Genomic DNA, 19,537 nt, shown 5'->3' with positions numbered 1-19,537 from the left:
TGCAATATCTTCTATCTCCCTTGACCAGCAATAACAGGCATTTGCAGACAGGGTGAGGTTCAGGTGACTTATTAGATTTCTGAGTTCAAGAGAGCCCTCTTCTGTTGGTAGAGTGACTTTTTTTAAAAAAAAGTTATGAAAACTTTTTTTGGGAAGAGGGGTTGATGTATCTTTTGATTTGGTGATTCTTCTTGTTTTTGTAAGACCCATAACTTTCATAGTTTACTCTTTTCTCACTGTTCACCAGCGAGCCTTCACGGGACACTTTCCCCTTCCTAATCACCGTCTCACCCAGAAGCAGCGCCTTTTCAAGACAGCCACTCTGGTCCTGCACATTCTCAGACAACTTGCTTTCAATTCCTGCAGAAGCCAGTGCTCTTATCCACTGGGTCTCTCTCTCTCTTCCTCTCTCTCTCTCACTCTCTCTCTCCTTCTCTCTCTCACACACCTTTTGTTTGTGTCTCCTAGACTCCTGCTGCTCTCTCATCTTTTGCATGGGGTCTCTACTTGACCCTCTGCTCCTTGGAGTCCAGATCTTGTGCTATCATTTTCAGATATTTATTTCTCTACTTAGCTATAGATTGAAGTTTGCAGTACTCTGTTTCCTGGTTACCCTGAAGGCAGGGGCATGGCTTTGGGAGGATGTGTGGAGAGATTTGGATTTTGGCAGCTGCCATTATCCTAAGGAACCTGGAAACCAAGTCAGGTCCTCATAGAGAACCAGCAGTGATCACCAGCAAGTTACACGTGAGTTTGTCAAGTAAGTTCCTGTAATTTTCTTTTTGCTTAAGTTGGCCAGAGTCATTCTGTTGCTTGCAACCAAAGAACCCTAGCTGCAACATCACGTTTCCTGCCACCTGGCTGGAGCTGGGTTGCAGGGAGAGGCAGATATGAGCTGGAGAGAGAGGGAGAAGAGCTTTGGAGCCCTGGTTTCAAGCCATCCTGAGGTCCTGAGGGCATTTCTGGGAACCGGCAGCTTCAGAATTCTGTGTCTTTATTGAAACTTTTACTGAATGAAACACACTTCCACAGAGTGTCATTAGCATCCGGTTGAAGGACAGAGCATACAAAGCCCCAGACCCCCCTCATGTCCGCTTTGGTCACTACCACCTTCAAGAGTAGTGTTCTGACTTCTCTCACTTTAGGTCACTGTGACCTGTTTTATACACTGTGCATGGAATCACACACTATGTGTCCTTGGGTCTGGCTTATTTTGCTCAGTATTACATCTGTGAGTTCCTCCCATGTTGTTGTATAGATTTAGGATCTATTTTGGAGGTGGAACTGACGGGACTTGGAGGTTCATCCAGTATCTTTGGGCAAACCACTTCACCTCTCTGAACTCAATTCTTCATCTGTAAAATGGGACTGACAATGATATTACCCAGCTGTCAGTGCTGCCGTTTCCACACACATTGAGCTCCTTCAAAGGGCCTGGAATAGGGCAGAGGCCCCCAAGGCCATTTCCTTCCCTTTGTTTAAAAGAGTATAGTTGTGACTTGGAGCACTTGAGCTTGAAAAGGCCCAGTGTGTGAAACACACGCCCCTCTCTCCACCCACACACCCCTTGCCATTTGCACTTCCAAATTTTGGAACAATACTTTCATGCACACTGGCCTCTGCTCTGCACTCTGTCCCCAGTTCCCAGTCCTCGGGCCCATGGGAGGATATGGCTGTCCTATCAGTAAAAATATTACATGAATAATGATGCATATTGGTGAGAACCTCGCTCAGCTGTGTGGAGCTTCAGTTTGCATAGCATAGCACAGGGGTTCAATCCCAGTTCTCTGTTAACCTTTCTGGGCCTCTGAAGATGGGGACCATCCTATGTACCTCTCAGGGCCGTGGTGAAGGTGACATGGGCTAACCCATGACAGAGCCTGTCACACTGTGCTTGTGCCTGGCACCATGGGCTCAGGCGTGGCTGCATTCTGCATCCCTGGGGATCTTGAAGGCTAGGCCCTCCCACAGATTCTGATATAGCTGTTTTGGGGTGTGCTGGGACATCGGGAGCTTTAAAAGCTTTCCAGGTGACTCTACTGTGCAGCAAGGTTGCCAACCACGGGCCTGGCATATAGTTGGAGCACAGTAAATGTTAACATATTGAGAGAGGGAGAGGGAGAGAGAGGGGGGGGGGAGAGAGAGAGAGAGAGAGAGAGACACCTGAGCTGGCTTGGAAGGCTGGAGTGTGCAACTCCCTGTGGCTGGCGTGTCCCCCTGGGCTCCCTTGTACACCTCCTCATTTCACTCCCAACCCCTTACTCTGCCTTCCTCCTACAGAGGAATCCGGGACACTCCTCACCTGCCACCGCCTGTACGGGGTTAGCCGGGTCCCTCTGGCTTTTTGGGGGATATGGCGGATTCTCACTCCCTGTCGTGAGCGCAGGTGAGCTCGGCAGAGCACGAATCAGAGGGGGAGGCGGCCCAGCTGTGAAACAGCCCTGAAATAGGCCCCCCGCCGCCCCCGCTGCCTCCTCCCGGAATCTGCTCAGGTGAAAAACAACCCTCTCGGTTCCAGTGTCTCTCCCGGCTTCGGAGGGAGGAAGCGCTGAGCCGTGCGCGCTGACTACACCCTTGCCTTGCCTGGGGCTGGCTGAGATCCGCGCGGACCTGCCCGGGGCTGAGCCAGCGCGTGCAGTGGGGGCACTCGGCCACGGGTCGGCGCTGCTGGTCTGCGATGAGACGCCTAGCAGCGGCTGGGGCTCGCGCCCGGCTGGTGGGAAAGGGCGTGTGGCTCTCTAAAGGGAGGCTCCTCACACCTCTTTTCGGCCTGGGGGCCCAGAGAGGTGGTCTCCCTGCATTTTGGGGGGGTGGATGGGGCCGAATGGGCCCCTCATCCTGAGGAACCTGGGCTAGAGGTCTGCACACGCCAGTGTGTACACCCTTCTGACTCTTCTGCAGGAGCCCCAGAAAGAGGGGGGGGGGCATCATCCGCACTCTCCTAGTTCTTCTTTTTGTCCCACATTTCCCACGTGCTTCCTGAGCTGTGAACTTTGGGTGTGTGTGTGTACTATCTATCTATCTATCTATCTATCTATCTATCTATCATCTATCTAACCATTCATATGTGTGTCCATCCGCCTAACACTCCTCTCCTACAGTCTGTAAACCAGCTGGACTGAAGAAATGGGGGTGTATGTGTAAAAGATTATCCATTTCAGTATGGGGGAGGCAGACCAGTGAATTGGATGCCCTGGAAGTCTTGACCAGGGGTGTGGTTAAGTTGGGCCCTGAAAGTCAGCATTTCTGGGTAAGAGAAGGTGATTGGGTCACAGAGGTGAAAGGGAGAGTGGAGGGCCAGGGTCTCGCACTGGAGGGTACAGAGGAGGGAGGGAGGATGTGAGACTGAGCGGAGTACATGAGCTTACCTGTCCTTCCTTATCAATGAGGAAACTGAGGCTGCAGAGGTCACATGACCTTCTGTGGTGTCCACAGCTGGGGCTGAATGCAGGTGTAGTAGGCTCAGGTGGAGAAAGAACCCGGCCTTTGACCGCAGAGCACAGGAACTGGGGAGTAGGGACCTTGGTCAGCCCATGTCAGCTCACAGAGCACAGGAACTGGGGAGTAGGGACCTTGGTCAGCCCATGTCAGCTCACAGTGCGGAGCACTCTGTCACTGACCTTCCAGGGACATATGGGGTCTTTCAAGCTCCTGGCTTCTACTTTGTGTCCCTGAGGTTTCTCCTGCTCTGTTCTCTTCCCCACCCTCCTCTTGAGAGAGGCTCTGCCATCAGCCATGACCTCTGCAGTGTGTGGGAAAAGTCTTTGCCCCGGGAAGGTGATTTGTGTCTGCCAGGAGGCAGGGGCCACTTGGTGAGGCCAGGCCAATGCCTCCAAGTCCCCTGCAACCCCCAGTGGGGCTGGGGCCAGAGAAGCCGTGGGCCCAGGGGATAGGGGCTCGGGCCACGGGCTGTGCAGAGTTGGGGCCGGGGACAGAGGTCAGACAGCTCTGTAGTGAACTTGCTGTGCAGCCCGGGCCCGGTGGCTCCGCCTATCTGGGCCTCAGTTGCTCTTCTGTATGCTGAAGACAGGGTGCAGCGCCCTGAGGTAGGGGGCACTGAGGGGTGGAGCTGGGTGCATGGGGCGGATGGGTGGGAAGCTCTAGGTCCTCTGGGTAACGGCTGTGGCTTCTCATTACCACCCAGCTCTGCTGAGAGGCCCCGTCTGCCCCCCCAGCCACTCTCCCACCTTGTTCCTGCCTGTCCCCCCTCCAGTTGTGGGGGCCTCATACCCCACTCCAGCTAGTTGGAGTTCTATTAATATTTCAGTTTGATGAATTAAAGATTCTTTTACCCTCCTTCTGTATCCCAGGAGGGACTTAAAAACATATCCAATCCAATCAAACGCCATTAAAATGCAGCCCACGAGGGTAGGAGCTGGCGGGTGTGGGCTTTCTTTCCTAGCACTGCTTTGTCCTTTTTGGGGGTCTGGATGATGGGTAGGTTTTCGTGGGCACAGGAAGCAAGAGAAGGTTGAGATGAAGGTGGAGCTTGTGGGGTGTTTGTGTCAATGCTGCCATCCGTAGAGGCAGCAGAATCCCGTGTGCCCCTCAGGCTTCCGGGATAACTGAGGAGGTGGGGGTGGCGCCGTGTAGCTGTGACCTCAGCCCCAACACCTGACCCTGACACCCCCACCGTTGGATGTTTTCAGGGCCAGGCCAGCCTCTCGGGCTGTCCGTGGGGGCGCTGCAGAAGCCTGAGCACTGAAGACTTGGAGACAGCGTGAGCAAGCCGGACGGATATCCCCCGAGGCTCCGCTAGCAGGGGGTCCTGGGGGTCATTTCCAGTTTTCTGTCCTGTCAGCTGTCTGGGTCCCCCTTGGGAGGACCAGGGCTGAAGTGTGTGTGGTGGGATTGAAAGAGCCCCTCCCACCCCGGATTCCCAGCCAGGCTGTGTGGCCTGTGCCCTGTCCCAAGGGCTTGGGTCTGGGTGGAAGACAAGAGCCACCAGACACAATCTAGGGCTCCAGGTGTAGGCAGGCCCTACACGTGGAAAGCCTTTCTCACTCCCATTCTTTCCTTTCACCCCTGAAGCAACTCCAAGCAGAGTGGCAGCTGCATCCTGATTTGGCGAGGAGGCTGCTGAGGTTCAAAGTAGGCGAGTGGCGTGGGACACATGCCCGTTAGAACAGTGCCGCTGTGGACAGTGCCTGCAGCCGGGGCGCTGTGTGGTGTGTGTGTGACTGAGACTAGGGAAAAGTGCGGTGGGCATGTGGAAAAGGATTGGAGGGAGCTGGAGAAGACCTGAGAAGGCGCTGCAGGTGAGCGCCGCCGTGAAGCAAAGGCATTCCCTTTCCAGGTCCCCCACCCCCACCCCCGCCCCTCGCAGGTCTCCTCTCATGGCCAGCTGGACTGCGTCCCCTCCCATGGGTGTCACCTGGCTGCCCCCCTGGTGCCCAGAGCCCTGCCACTCAGCCGAAGGAACAGGCTGGCCTCAAGAGTGCAGGCTAGGTGGGAGGTGCTTTTACATGTTAATTGTATTTTGACCTCTGGGCTTGTGACATCCATGCTCACGACTCTTGGCTCGCAGCTGACTGCCCCCAGACAGGTGGAGAGAAAGGGATGATAAGTAGTTTTAAATTGCAGCGTGGCAAAGAGGCTGGAAAATCCTGAGTCTTAAAAAAAAAAGAGGGGGACCAGGGGGAGAAAAAGAGGAGGAGAAAGCGGAAATCAAGGAGGAGAGGACGCCTCCTTCTCTCTGGGGGAGGGGGTGGCCAATCATTCATTTGTTTAACAAGCAAACATTTATTGGGTTCCTACTGTACTGCATGCTTGGCACAGTCGCAGCCCACACCCCCTCTTGGGCTCTCAGCTCTGTCAGGGTCTAAGTGGCCGGGACCTCCTCTGGGGCTCCTGACCTCCAGGCCTCAGCTGCCCCTACCTTCCTGGCCACCTTTGAGCTTGAGGCAGCACAGGTATCTCCCCTTCTTTTTCTTCCTCATGTCACCTCCGTCTTCAGCTGTCTAGGTGGGGAAACTGAGGCCAAGGAAGGGACGGGGAAGCATCATTTTTCAGGCCAGGAAGCTCCAGAGCAGACGGGAGAAGAAGCTAAAGTTGATGTTGGACCACTTCTCTTCCTTCACAGGCCTAACCCATAGCTCCTCCCCTGTCCTCCCATTTGATGGATGTGCCTTCCTTCCCAGCTGCCTTGATCTCCATTCAGGTGGAAGAGACAGGGGCCCCAGCTTAGCCTTTAACCCCCTGTCCTGCACCCCCATTCTTGTGGGGTGCTCCTGCAGCATGTGTTACTAGCCTAAATCTTTACATACCTCGTCTGGTTTCTGCAGCTTGTTCTGTGCACTTAGGTTTAACAAAGCTGTGTTGGGAGTCTGCTCTTGCTGCTCTGCCCAGCCTGTCTCCTCTTGCTGTTTGCCAAGGTGGGTGGGAGGCTGTAGGTGTGACTGCTGAGTGCCCTGGAAAGCCTCTGATCCAAATGGGGTGATTACAGGTGAATAGGCCCTTCTCAGGGACCCCCAGGGCCTGATCTTCTTGGAATCTAAACCGATAATATGGTGCAAATATTACCCATTATGTAGCTCCCAGGAGGCCTGGGCAGTGCTCCCACAACAAGGCCCCTGGCCTGCATTCCTGCAGTGGAACTGAAACCTTCCACCACGGGAGCGAGGCAGTGACAGTGAGTCCCTCTCACGTCAGCTTTTGCTGGCAAACAAGTTTGCAGAAAACTTACCGGCAAACATGTGGTTTTCAGAGCTATGGATTTGGGAACTGAACAGAGGATTGCGGCTTTAGCCAAGTCATTGCTTCAAGCCAAAGGCTCGAGAAGGTTCTGTGGGGTATGGAAGGATTCCTGGAGGTTGGGCTCATACTGACTAGAGGAAAGAGCAGATTCCAGGGTCCTTTCTCTGCTAGGGGTTCAGAGGTGTCAGGAGGGGGTCACTCACCTTGTCCAGGCCTATCCCAGAGCCTGAGCTGGGGGAATTTCAGAGTTCCCATGTCCTTGAGACTCAATACTCCATGGGTCAAAAGAGAGAGGCTGGGTGACCTTGGGAGGCAAGTAAGAAAGACTTACTCCAGGATTCTTAACCCAGAGGTGGGTGGAGGGGACCTCAGCCTCGGACCCCAGCCTCAGCTTCTCCATGCCTACAGGTGACTTAAGGCTCTCTGGAGAGCCTGGGGCCATTTCATTCTCTCTTGTCAGCTCTTCATCTTGGAAATGTCCTGCCAAGGGACAGTTATTGTTTAAATAAACTCCCCTTTCAGAGACATTTCCATCTAATGGCCTGGTTTAGGAGAAACCAAAATTGAAACCCATCAGACGAGGCTGAGGCGGTGGCTGGGTCAATTCAACATGGGGACAATTTATCAGCTGTTCCAGGCCTGCCAGACTCTCCTTGGCCCCTGCACCTTCAAGCTCACTTTAATATATTTCAACAAATTCTAAACTTCAGGATTTCACAGACAATTGCTCTCTCTTATTAGGATTCTTTTGAAATGGAGAAGTCATAGAAGCAGCTTGGTGGGTTTGAGTTGCCAACGCAGTGGGTGGGAAGGGGTGGGCAAGTTATTTTCCCTTACCAGAGAGGCCAGAATAAGAGTGGGAAGAAAGGCTATGCTGCAGCAGGAGGGAGTGAAGTCAGACCGCAGGAAGAACTTCCAGGGCACAAAGGTAGATAGCACAGGTGCAGGACTTTGTATTATTATTTTCTCTAGGACTACCTGCCTCTTTTTCTCCTGCCCCCAGACCGCACTTCCCCAATGCTGAGATGGCATCTCCTTTTCTCTGGGTAAGCCTGTGTACACGGGAATGGTGGATTAAAATGATCACCCTGCTTACCTCACCAGTGTCAATCAGGTCAGCTACCTTTAAAGGTTTCAAGGTGAGACCCAACCCTGAATCCCAGCGTCCCTAGAAGGACCTCAGCCCAGCCTTGCATGTCACCTATGGGCAAACCAGTGCTCAGAGACGCTGGGGGACGCCCCCAGGTTATGCAGTCTTAGCATCAGGATTTGGCCTCCTGCTTGTAGCCCTGTGCCCCCTCCTAGTTAGAACTCTGAAGCGTGGCCGGCTTGCTGAAGAGGGCAGTTTGGAATTGAGGCCCTCGAACCAGCTGGCCCAGGACGGGCCCTTGCTACATGACTCCTTGAGGTCACCTCTGATTCCTCTTCTCCCACAGAGGTGGTTCTGTAGCTCCCTTGTTTCCACATAGTGACCCCAGCTCCACCAGGGCAGGGGACACCAAATGAAGTTCCTTGAGGTGTGTGTGTCTGTGTGTCTATGTGTATGTCTGTGTCTGAGGTCTCTGTGTATGTGCGCGTGTGGGGTATGGGTGTACATGTACGTGTATCTCTGTGTATGTGTATCTGAATGCCTCTATGGATGTGAGTGTGTGTATCTGTGTATCTACGTGTATGAGTCTGTGTGTGTCTTGCTATCAAGGGCTGGGAGGCCTAGAGGCCTGGAATGGCCCAGGATGGCTGCCCAGAAGAGCTAGGCCTCAAGCTGGGGACCTTTGAACTGGACAAGTCCACAAACTCAGCCATCTGCCAGCCAACAGTGTTTCTTTTTTTAACCCCTGAAAAATATAGCCTGCCCAGCCTTCTGCAACACAGCTGGTGGGGGGTGGGGGACAGGATAATTATGGCCAGAATGAAGAAACACTGAGGGGTGGGGAGTGGGGAGAGGGGCTGGGTTAGTTTTGGCGCTCAATAAACCATGGCCCAATTTATTTTCAGATTCATTCATTCATTCATTCATTCATTCATTCATTCAACAAAAGGACATTCAGTAAAAGGATACTGATGACTACATTCTGTGTAAAAATTACAGTGACTCCCACTCACGGGCACCTAACCTCAGGACTGGGTGCTGTGCGTTATTATCTCATTCTCTTTTCATGACTGCTTTTGCAGTGGGGCCAGGCGCTAGCCCTTATAGTAACTTTGTATGAATCGAACAAAGGACTCCCATCTTTTGGGCAGACACGGCCTCAAAACAGGGCATGTCATTTGTCAAGCCCAAGCTGGCTGAATTTGAGTCTCCCAGCATCCCCTCAACTGGGTGGCTTCTGGCATGCCATCCCTGCAGCCCTGCTCTGAGGTCGGTGTTATTATGGTCCTTGGACTACAGGTAGGAGACCGAGGGACCTTGGGCAGTAGGAGCCAGGCTCCAGCAGGGTTTGGTTGGAACCCAGTAGGATGTTCTCAAGGACACAGGCTCTCCAGGAGTTACTTGAGGTCCCTGCAAGCCCAGAGCAGTGCATACTTGGTTGGGCAGAGCCGCTGGACAGCAGGCATTTTTGTGGCCTTAGCTTCTGTCTCTCTAAAATGCATTGTGCGGAGGTGCGCGTGGCCACGGGGTGCACTTCTCAAGGGCAGGGTGATGTGCAGTCATCTATGTGTTCCCAGGCTGCGGATGCAGCAGGGTCTTGGTCATGGCTGGTTGCACAAAAAAAGACATGAATAAATGCATGATCTAGGCCCTTCCATCAGAGACTTAAGTCTGACTGGGAAAATGAGACATGTATTTGGGGCCATTACATGTGACAGCAAAGAGAGTTTGTGTTTTGCCAACATTTATTCATTTACCAAGCATTCATTGAGCTCACACTATGGGCTAGGCAAGGTGCCAAGCACAGGATGAACTGTGGTGAACAAGATGTGGTTCTGGCCTGCCATCAGGCTGGGATTCTGCAGGAGGGGGTGCCTGACTGGGTCTTTGGGAAGGGAGGGGTTTTGGATAAGAGGCATGGAGGAAAAAAGGGCAGACCAGTAGGGGAGAGTCAGACCCGGCTATTCCCAGACCCCCCAGGCATCCCCCTGACCTAATTCCCCTAGAAAGTAGGGGTTGGGCTGTGCGGGAGCGTTGAGTCCCCCCTAGGCCTGGGCACAGTGGAGCACAGGGTGGCAAGGTGCCTGGCAGCCGGAGGACTGAGGTACTGCTCGGGAGGCCACTGCCCAGCCACTCTCTCTCCCCAGCTCCCTGGCATCGTGCTGAGCACTCTCCCTGGGACAAGGACAGTCACACATCACAGCTCTAATTGAAGCCTCTTCTGCAGTCTGGGACAAGATGCTCTTGCAATCCTAAGAGGGCCACATGGCTCCCCCGCCCCCTTCCTCCCCAGCCTGCCTCTAAGACCAGCTTTCTCCTGGGATTTTTCACTGCCTCCTGGGAAGGAGAGCTGGGGCTCCAGCCTCTCGCTGGCTGAGGGATTCTTCCTCCCCAGGTTTGCTCCAGCGTGCCTGCCAGGCCACCTGTTACACTTTGCAAACCATGCTGGAGGGAGACCTGGGAGCTGTGGGCCATCGGGTCGGCTTATAGGGCTCTGGGGTGGACAGGCCCTCAGTGGAAATGGGTCCGGGACAAGCTGTGTGGTTAAGAGCAAGTGGAATCGCCTCACTGGGCCTCAGTTTCTCCCGTGTCATATGCTTGAACCAGGAGCAGTGGGGTGTGCAGATGAACATGCCACATGGGGGCACACGCCGCTGTTCGTGCTGATGTGCAAGAAGCAGCCCTGGGGGTGGGGGTTCTAGTGACGCACAGGGGTGGGGAGGAGCGCAACCCCTTTGCATCGTTTTGCTGTACTTCTCAGGGTGTGTGTCCGGGGCTGAGTTCCCTGACCCCCGACCTTTGGGGTCAGCAGGGGTCTCTGCCACGTCCGGGGTGGGGGGGTCGATGAGCTGACACACCTGAACGGCGGGAAGACGGGAGAAACGGGTTTCCAGGAGAGGGCGCCGGTGGGGGCGCGGCGGGAGGGGGAGCTGACGGCAGGGCGGGTGTGGAGCGTGGCGGGGTGCTCCGAGAGTCCCAGGCTTCCGGCGGTGGAGGTGCCGGTCGGGGGTGGGCTCTCAGGTGCTCTCTTTAAAAGGCCGGCGGAAGCGCTGCGCGCTCGGCCCGCACTTGCAGCGCAAACTTGCCGGGCTGGGCTGGGCAGGGCTGGTGCTTTCTTGAGTGCGGCAGCGGCCGCAGGAGCCGGGCCGAGTGGCTGCGGTCCCCTCGCCCCCTCGTGCTCCGAGCACTCCAGCCCCTCCCGCAGCCTCCCCTCTCCGCGTCTGCCTCGCTCTCCCTGTCTCTCGCTCGCTCTCATTTTTTTCCTGCTGCCGCTGCCGCGGCGCCCGCACCTCGGCCGGCTACGCCCGCTAGTCGACTCCCTCTCTACTCCTTTCCTAGCCCGGAGCCCCTCGGCCGGACCCCGATTCCTAGAGCCGCCTCACCCGCTCCCTCCAGCTCGGACGCTGGGCTCCCCGGCGGCCGGAGCAGGGCTTGCCGCGGCTCCCCAGCTGGCTCGCTCGCTCTCGCTGGAGCAGCCACGAACGCCGCGTGCTTGGCGGCGGCTGCAGCCCGGCGGCCGCCAGCTCTTCCCTGCGGCGTCCAGGACTCCGGGCGGCTCCGCTCCCGGCTCGGTCCGCAGCGTCAGCGCCGCCCGCCGCGGCCCGGGCTCTGGGCACCGCAAGAACCAGCCTCCGGCTGCCGCCTCCTCGCCTCCCCGGGGCGGGCGGGCGCGCCACCGACCCCTCGGCACGGCGCAGACCTCGCCCGCGCTCGGTGAGTTATGGCCCGCGGGGACGGGACAGAGGGGACCGTGCCCTCCGGCTTCTAGGGCGCGGGCTGCGGCGGGGACCCCGGGGCTCGGGGAGGTGGCCTCTGATGAGCTCCCGCGCGCAGGACTCCCAGAGGAAGATCAGCGGACTGGAGTTCTTAGGGCTGAGGGTCTTCCCTCGGGGCCGGCCCGGCTTTCTGAGTGCCCCCAAGGGAGGGACTGGGGCAGCGGCTATTCTGCGGGCCTGGGGGAAAAGTGTCTCCGTGTCCGGGGTTATGTCAGGTTCTATCGAGTGGGGGGTCGTGCCAGCTTTCAGGTGGGGGCCGCGGCATTAGCGCGCCCCTTTGCAGGGAGGCAGGGCAGGTGAGGGCGCGGGGCGTTATCTGCACCCCTTTCCTGCCGTGTCCCGGCGGGAGGGCAGTGCCAACCTCGCGCGCCCTGGCTCCTTTTCCCGCACCGCGTCCGGTGGCTGCCCCAGCACCGCCTTCGCCACCGGCCGGAGCCCGGCGCCTGCTTGCTCACAGCCGCGGTGGGTTGGGACAGCGCCCCAGGGTTTGGGGTCTCTCCCCGGGCCCCGGGACTTCAGAGCCAGGTGCTCCTCGGACACTCTGGACCGACCCTCTCCCGGACCCTGATGAACTCATTCCTCTATGTGGCCGCCGGGCCGCGCGCGCACGTGCGCGCGCGCATGTGTGTGTTGCTGGTGGGGTACCCTCGGGGTCGGACTTCCCCGGCACCCAGGAACTGGAAGCCCCCCTTTCCTGGATGTGCGGGGGCGGCCTGGGAGGTGGAGGCCGGGACTGAGAGAGGCGCCCCCGCACTGGGGCGGTCTGAGGCTGTTTATGCTGAAATGGGCGGCAGTGGCGGCGGCAGGGAGTCCTGAGGCCCGAACGTACGAGCGCCCCCTGCCCCCAGGCCAGGAGCGACACCCCTGCCTTCAGACTTTCGGTCCTTTTTGGAGGCGGTTCCTTGCTTCTTTCCCCTCTTGTCAGCATCCCTGCCCCTGGTGCGGGAGGAAGCTGCTTTGCGGTATTGAGATGGGTGTTCCTAGTGAGGTGCCCAAAGCCACGTGTCTGTGGGAGCGCTGCTTAGTGTGTCTGCCCCTCTGTCAGTCTGGCAAAAAGGCCTCCACGATGGGGGAGGGAGTAGTGTGTGTGTGTGTGTGTGTGTGTGTGTGTGTGTGTGTGTGTGTTGTGTGTGTGATCCAACATAATCCCTCCCTGCTCTATTCTGGGGTGCCAGTAGGGGCTCAGGTTAGGCAGGGTGGCCAGTGCTCTGAAAGTCTCCATACGGGGCACCCAATTCCCACAGCCTTCCACTCACGGTGGAAGTAAAGAATGTTCTAATTCCCATTCCCCACTCCCCTAGGATGTGCCCTGGGTCTGTCCCACTCTCCCCCTGGAGCCAGGCTCTGGGTGTACCTGCGCGGCGCCTCAGTCCCAGGGCCTAGGTGGTGGCAGAACGTCCATGAAGAAGTGAGGACCTGCGGGAGCCTGTCCTGAGCACCTTTCTTGAGGTGGCAGAGCAAATTCCCACCCAGGAGTCTGGAGTCTCCTGGATGTGGTCACCCACCAGGCAGGGGGTCATCACCTTTCCTGGGCAGGGCCTGGGGGCTAGAGGTGAGAGCCCTAAAGAGGGCCTGGCAGTGCTGGAGAGTGGGGTCCGAGCCCTTGCACCCCCTCCCTGGCCGCCACTTCCAGGAGGGCCTTAGATAGAATCCTGTCCTTGGGATGGGGTGTCGGCCTTTGCGGATGGTGCCCTGGAGACTCCGATTAGCCCTGGATGAGCACGCCTGCCCACTGGTGAGTCAGGTGGCCACTGTCTTCACCTCTCCCCAACTTTTGTCCTTTTAACCATCAACTTTCCCCCACCTGTCAACACCTTCACACCTCTCAGAGACAAAAAGTAGCAAAGTTATTCCCCTCAGGCGTCTTGGTTACTTCAAGGGCTACCCCTCCCAGCGACTTTTGCATTTAAGAGAGACCCAAAGAGGAAGATGGCAATGCCTAACCCAAAGGAATGCTCTGCTGATGGTGGATTTTCAGGAGAGAGATGTATGGGATTGTGGGGGCTGGGGGGCAGTCAGCATGTCTCATAGAACCGGTCCTATGCAGGCAGAGGGGGAGGAGGGGGAGGCAGGAGCATGTCAGGAGTTGAGCTGCTTTCTCCGCCTCAGTGGCCTAGCATAGGCCGCTCCTCCCTCCCTCCCTCCTCCCCCCTTTCCAACCTGCGTCTGGGCGGCTTCATCTGTTGGAGGCGTGACGTCTCCAGGAGGGAGCGCCTTGCACAGCGGCAGGCAGGCAGCCCGAGGTAGGTGAGGGAGCCTGTGAGTGAGTGATGGAGCCAGCGCGTGAGTGAGCAGTGTGCTAGCCCTAAGGGCCAGGGGGCGGACCCAGGCCAGAAAGGCTCTGCAGCCCCGCCCCCTTCCTGAGAGTCCCTAGCCCAGCCTCACTGGAACCTGCCCTGCTGCAGGGGGACAGCTGGCAGGAAAAGATGGGACGAAGATCCACCGGCTTCTGAGGGTTGTAATTACAGCCAATAGATACATCCTCTCCCCTAGACAAGTGTGGAGCCAGCAGCCCCTAATTACCACCCACCCCAAGACATCTGCCCACCCCTGTTGTCCTCCTCTGCTCAGCCGAGAACCCAGCTTTCCAGTGGGTAGACCCTGCCGGCAGCCTGGGCAGCTGGGCCCGCAGGCTGCTGGCTGGAAGGTTATCTCACTTCTGCAGAGTGGTAGCCTCCTTTGCTGCCTGGAGGGAACTGGCATCTGGGCTTTGCCCTGCTTGTTGGGGCTGGCAGATGAGCTGCTGGTTGGTCAGGCCAACCCAAGGGAGGAGGCCGAGGGCCTTCCCCTGGTGGGTGGGGGGCCTGGAGCAGAGGACACCAGCTTTCTATTGCTCCCTCCCAGCCTGGTGCTGGCTCCTAGAAAGAGCAGGGAGGGTTTGTTTTTGTGTCAACTCTGCCCTAGTTAGCAGGGGACTATCAAAAATTAATTTAGAGATTTCACTGCCTTTGGCCCTTGTAGAGTGCAGGTGGCTCTTCCCCTCACTTCTGGGAGCTCTTTCTCTCCTGGCTGAGTATTGTCTCTGGCCTCTCTCTGTCCTCTTGCTCTGCCTCTCCACTGTCGCCTCCCTGCTCAACCCGAGGCTTGTAGCTCTGTGTTTCTAACAAGCTCCCCACCCCCACACCAGTCCTGGAGTCAAGCTGTGGGGGCTTCTGCCTCAGTCCCCCCACCTCTCTTTCACTGCCTGAGCCTGCCCCTGAAAGGGAGGCAGATAAACAGAACTTGCTTAGAAAATATGAAGCCTGCCTTGCAGCCCTGAAGCCTGCCCACCCAACCTAGCCTGCAGGCCTGAGAGAGCCTCTTCCAACCTGTCTGTGTCTCTCTTGGCTTTTGGAAAAATGAGCACCACAAGGATAGTAAAAATCACCCCTTAAATTAAAGCTGATGACTCCTGTCGAAATGTTTTATTATTAACCTCACCATTTAGCAATATCGTGGCAGCAGTGAGGCATAAATATATGTGTATACACGTATTTTAAATAAATTGGGGAACGCAGTGCATAATGACATTATCTGGACCCCATTCAATTAAGGTAGATATTATCTGCAGTAATTGGGAAATGCCAGCCCACAGTGACAGCCCATGCCATTTCGGGGCCCAGCCATGCTGATGAGCCGGCTGTGGTGTCTAGTTAAGCCTCTGGATTCTCCTGGAGAAAGCACTGGCTTCTGTTGGCTGTGATGACAGTGAGTCCCAGGAGAGCACATCCAGCTGCTCATCCCAGGCGGGGCCATCTGCATTAGGACCAGGAGGTTTGCATCCTGCCCTGTCCCCCACACCAGCCCTCCCAGCCACCCCTCCGTTCCTCAGGGGAACAGATGCTGGCCCCTGGACCTGTTTTCCGGTTGGGGCCATGACTTCTAGTTAAAGCACTGGCATTGCTATAGGGTTATTTTTAGATCTGAATATAGAAATAAAGATTGGGGACTTGACCTGATTCTTAAGTTTCTGGCGGGTGATGGCTTTTTAGATGTCACTGTCCCTTCTCTGTGCCTGGCCTCAGTGTGGCCTGGGGATGGAAGTCTCACCCACAACTGTGATTATGTTCACAGCTGTGCAAGAGGGTAGCGCTTGGGCGTTGACTCGCTAACCCAGTGGGCCCCAGCTTTCCAGGGCAGTGCCGAGGTTGGAGGAGCTCTGATTTAAGGAGGGGGAGACAGGAAGAAGGAGGAGAGAGGAAGAAACAGCATTAGCAGCGAAGCCCACAATAGCAACAGCTGCAAACAAAGACACTTGCCCACTTGGGTCTTGTGCCGGAAAACAGGATGGTGGTGGCATGTGGGGGTGGGAAGGAGAGGCCTGGGGGGTTGTATGAAGTGGGGGCTGGTGGCTGGAGGAGATGTGGACAGGCATGAGCTTGCTGGCTGGTCCCTTGGCTCTGGGGGAGGGGGGAGGGTCAGGGATAAGCATTTTCTGGGCTGAACTTGGTGGGATCAAGGGCCAAGGAGAGGTGCTTGCTTTGTCCTGCAGCTGATGTGAGCTGCTGTGACCTTAGCAAGTAGCTGCCCTTTGAGCTTCAGCTTTCTCTTGTCACGAGTTCCTGCCTATCGCTGTGCTCAAAGCCACCCAGTGGGCCCTCACTTCTCTGTCTACACCATGGCCCACAGGCCTGCTTGATCCTGTGCTTGGTACCCACTCTGACCTCCTCTCCTGCCTCCCCCTTCCCACGGCCCTCCAGTCATGCTGACCTCCTTTCTGTTCCTTGAACAAGGAATGCTAAGCACATGCCTACCTTAGGGCCTTTGCACTTGCTGTTCTCACTACCTGGGATGCTTTTCTCCCGATACATGGCTCCTGCTTTTACTGTTTTTAAGTTTTGCTCAAATGCCACCTCCTCAGAGAAGCCTTCCCTGACTATTTCTTTTTTTTTTCTGAAAAAGTCCTTCTGGATCATTCTCTATCTCCTTACTGGCCTTATTTTTCTTTACAGCCCCTTGATTTCCTGAAGTACCACACATCTGTCTGTAGATGTATTTATTGTCTCTCCTCTGCCACCCCCTACTGGGATGTTGGCTCCACAGGGCAGGTGTTTGTGCCTGTTTCACTCCCAGCAGTTTCCCCAATGCCCGGAGCAGAGCCTGGCACATGGCAGGTACTCAGCACATATTTGAGTGACACACTGAGTAACTGAATGGTCATGGCAGAAGGGATTGTATTCTACGAGGTTGGACAATTAAGTTCGCGAACTCATCCTAGAAAAACTGCTACATACCTCATTGCTGAATATCACTATGGTCACCTTCGAAGTCCTCCCCTTGAGAAGCTATGCACTGATACCAGTCCCCAGTCCACCCTTCAAAGCAATTTTGGAACTCTTTTTCTGGAATGGCCATCAGAGCTGTCATCGTATTACCCTTGATGTCCTGAATGTCATCAAAATGTCTTCCTTTCAATATTTCCTTTATCTTTGGGTAAAGAAAGAAGTCATTAGGGGCCAGATCAAGTGAGTAGGGAGGGTATTTCAATACAGTTATTTGTTTACTGGCTAAAAACTCCCTCACAGACAGTGCTGTGTGAGCTGGTGCATTGTCATGATGCAAGAGCCATGAATTGTTGGCGAACAGTTCAGGTCGTCTTAACTTTTTCACGCAGCCTTTTCAGCACTTCCAAATAGTCAACTTGGTTAACTGTTTGTCCAGTTGGTATAAATTAGTAATGAATAATTCCTGATATCAAAAAAGGTAGCAACAGTGGTGCAATAAGTTCATGAACCTAATTGTCTGACCACGTATACCTGATCACACAAAAGAGTTGTAAGAATTCAGTGCAAGATGTGACCCCTTTAGTGGACCCAGATGCTGCTGCAGACCCCCTGCCCTTGGCTCTGCTTTAGTTGGGTGACTACCATGCTGCCTTTGGGCAGGGACCTGGATTTGTCTTGTTATTTATTGAGAATTTCCTGTGTTCTGAGCCTTGGGCTAGGCACAGAGGATGCAGAGCTGAGGGTGGTACTGTCCATAGGCCCTTAGTGTGTTCTCAGGGTTCACCAGTGCCAAATAACAACACAGAGAGAGGCTTTATGGCATTAACTGAGGAAGGAGATAATAGGAACTGGAATAATCAGGGTGGGCTTCCTGGAGGAGGAAAGATCTCAGTTGCTACTTGAAGGGATGAGTGTCATTGGGAGGAAGCTGGGAGGAATCAGGGTGTGGGAAGCATAGGCAATGGACTTAACGTTTTAAAAAAATTTTTTTAATTTAAATTTTTTTTATTGGGGAATAGTGTGCTTCTCCAGGGACCATCAGCTCCAAGTCATTTTCCTTTAATCTAGTTGTGGAGGGTACAGCTCAGCTCCAAGTCCAGTCGCCGGTTTCAATCTTAGTTGCAGGGGGCATAGCCCACCATCCCATGTGAGAGTTGAACAGGCATCCTTGTTGTTGAGAGCCCGCGCTCTAACCAACGGAGCTATCTGGCCACCCCTCCGGAAGCTCCCCCGCAGTTCATTGTCTTCAATCTAGTTGTGGAGGGCTCAGCTCCCTGGCCCATGTGGGAATTGAACCAGCAACCCTGTTGTTCAGAGCTCGAACTCTAACCAACTGAGCCAGCCGGCAGCCCCTGACTTAAAGTTTTTCCATCCTTAGTTCCCACTGGCATTCAGGTAAGGAATTTCTGTCTCTATCCTTCCCTCTCTCCTTCCTCCTTCCTTTCACATGAATTTCTCAGTGCCCACCACATACCTCGCTCGAAACCAGTCACTTCTGAATCAAGCCCTTGCTGTTTTGTTAGAACAGGGAGGTCTGGGGTTGCTGAGGTTGAGCGGGTTCTCCAATCAGGCTGGTGAACTGGAGCAGCTCCAGGAAGTGAGGGAAGGGGGCATGGGACAGGACCCCTGTGGTGGGGGTTGGGTGAGCGCTGGGAGGCTGCTCTTTCTACTAACATAGAAATGGACTACCTGGGAGGGAAGGGGGGCAGAGCGCAGGAAGCGTTCACTCCCATCGCATCATTCATTGACTTCCACGAGCCCTGGTGGGGGATGCCAGGCATTGTGCAGGCTGGGATGCAGCAGTATCCAGTTGAATATGACGCGATCCTCTCAAGTTGTGGTCCAATGGGGGAAGGTTGTGCTGCTAGGGTTTGAGGGAGCTCATTGGTCACCCCCTTTCCTCATGGACGCAGGTGAAGATCAAACTCTGGGCTTTGTGGCTGGTGCAGCTGGGGTGCAGCATGGCTCCTGATGACCTGTTCCCTGAGTTCAGACTGTCCAGCCAGCAACACCCCTGCCTAGCCAGGGCGGGGCCCCACGGGGATAGGAGAGAGGGGGCTACAGAGGTGGCCTCCACGCCAGCATCTCGGGCCCACATGAGCTCCCTTGGGCTAGGGGGGTGGTATAGGAGAGACCGCAGGTTTGCCTGCACTTTCCCCTGGGAAGAGTGGAGCTGCCAGTCCCTCCTGCTGTGGAAATGTGCCACATGAGACATCTAAACAGCTCAGGAGATCCAAAACAGATTCCACTCATCCATTTACACTTCCCGAGCTTTGCTGAGCACCTGAGCTGGGCTGGGTCCAAGGTGACAGAAATGAAGTAAGTGCCGCAGGGAATAAGAAACACCGAGGGGAAGGGGCTGCCAGCAGGTCGGGAGGCTTGGCTCGAGGAAGGCAGAGGATGGGATTGGAGGCAGCCCTGGGCAGGCCCGGAGCCCTCTCTGGGCCTGGCTCTCCTCGCTGAGCCCTGAGGGACTAGCCTGCAGAGGCGGGACTAGCCTGCAGAGGCGCCAGGAGCCTGAAGGCCCCCAGAGAGGAGAGAGCCTGCTGGTCACGGCCCCCACCCCTGGGAGCACAGTACAGGGTCATGCCCTCTGGCTCTGCCTTTCATTTTGGTGTTTGGAAGTATTCCATTTCCTCAGTTTTGGGAGAATAAAAAGCAGCTCAGTGAGAACTAAATCGGAGTTTAGTAAATCACAGTAGTGATCTTTGGATGTGGTTGTTTCATGGTTTGTGGCTGTTTCTGGCTCAGGCCCTGGTTGTTGAGGAAAA

At 55.6% G+C, this 19,537-nt stretch overlaps 1 protein-coding gene across 7 annotated transcripts in view; it reads left to right on the top strand.

Moving 5' to 3' along the window:
* The first annotated feature begins 10,040 nt into the window (after window positions 1-10,040).
* The window catches only part of GRM4 (glutamate metabotropic receptor 4), a 120,865-nt gene continuing 111,368 nt past the window's right edge, over window positions 10,041-19,537 (top strand). Inside the window, exon 1 of one of the 7 annotated variants that reach the window (XM_074332812.1) lies at window positions 10,041-10,181. The gene's annotated coding sequence lies outside the window, so the exon portion shown is untranslated. Of the gene's footprint in view, window positions 10,182-10,677; window positions 11,501-13,787; window positions 13,806-19,537 lie in introns of those variants that run through there. The other 6 variants (XM_074332815.1, XM_019738762.2, XM_074332814.1 and 3 more) reach the window with 6 other exon arrangements.

Source organism: Rhinolophus sinicus, linkage group LG05, assembly GCF_036562045.2.
Source record: "Rhinolophus sinicus isolate RSC01 linkage group LG05, ASM3656204v1, whole genome shotgun sequence".
NCBI lineage: Eukaryota > Metazoa > Chordata > Mammalia > Chiroptera > Rhinolophidae > Rhinolophus > Rhinolophus sinicus.
The sequence above is the reverse complement of the archived record's forward strand: the minus strand, read 5'-3'. Positions and strand labels throughout refer to the sequence as shown.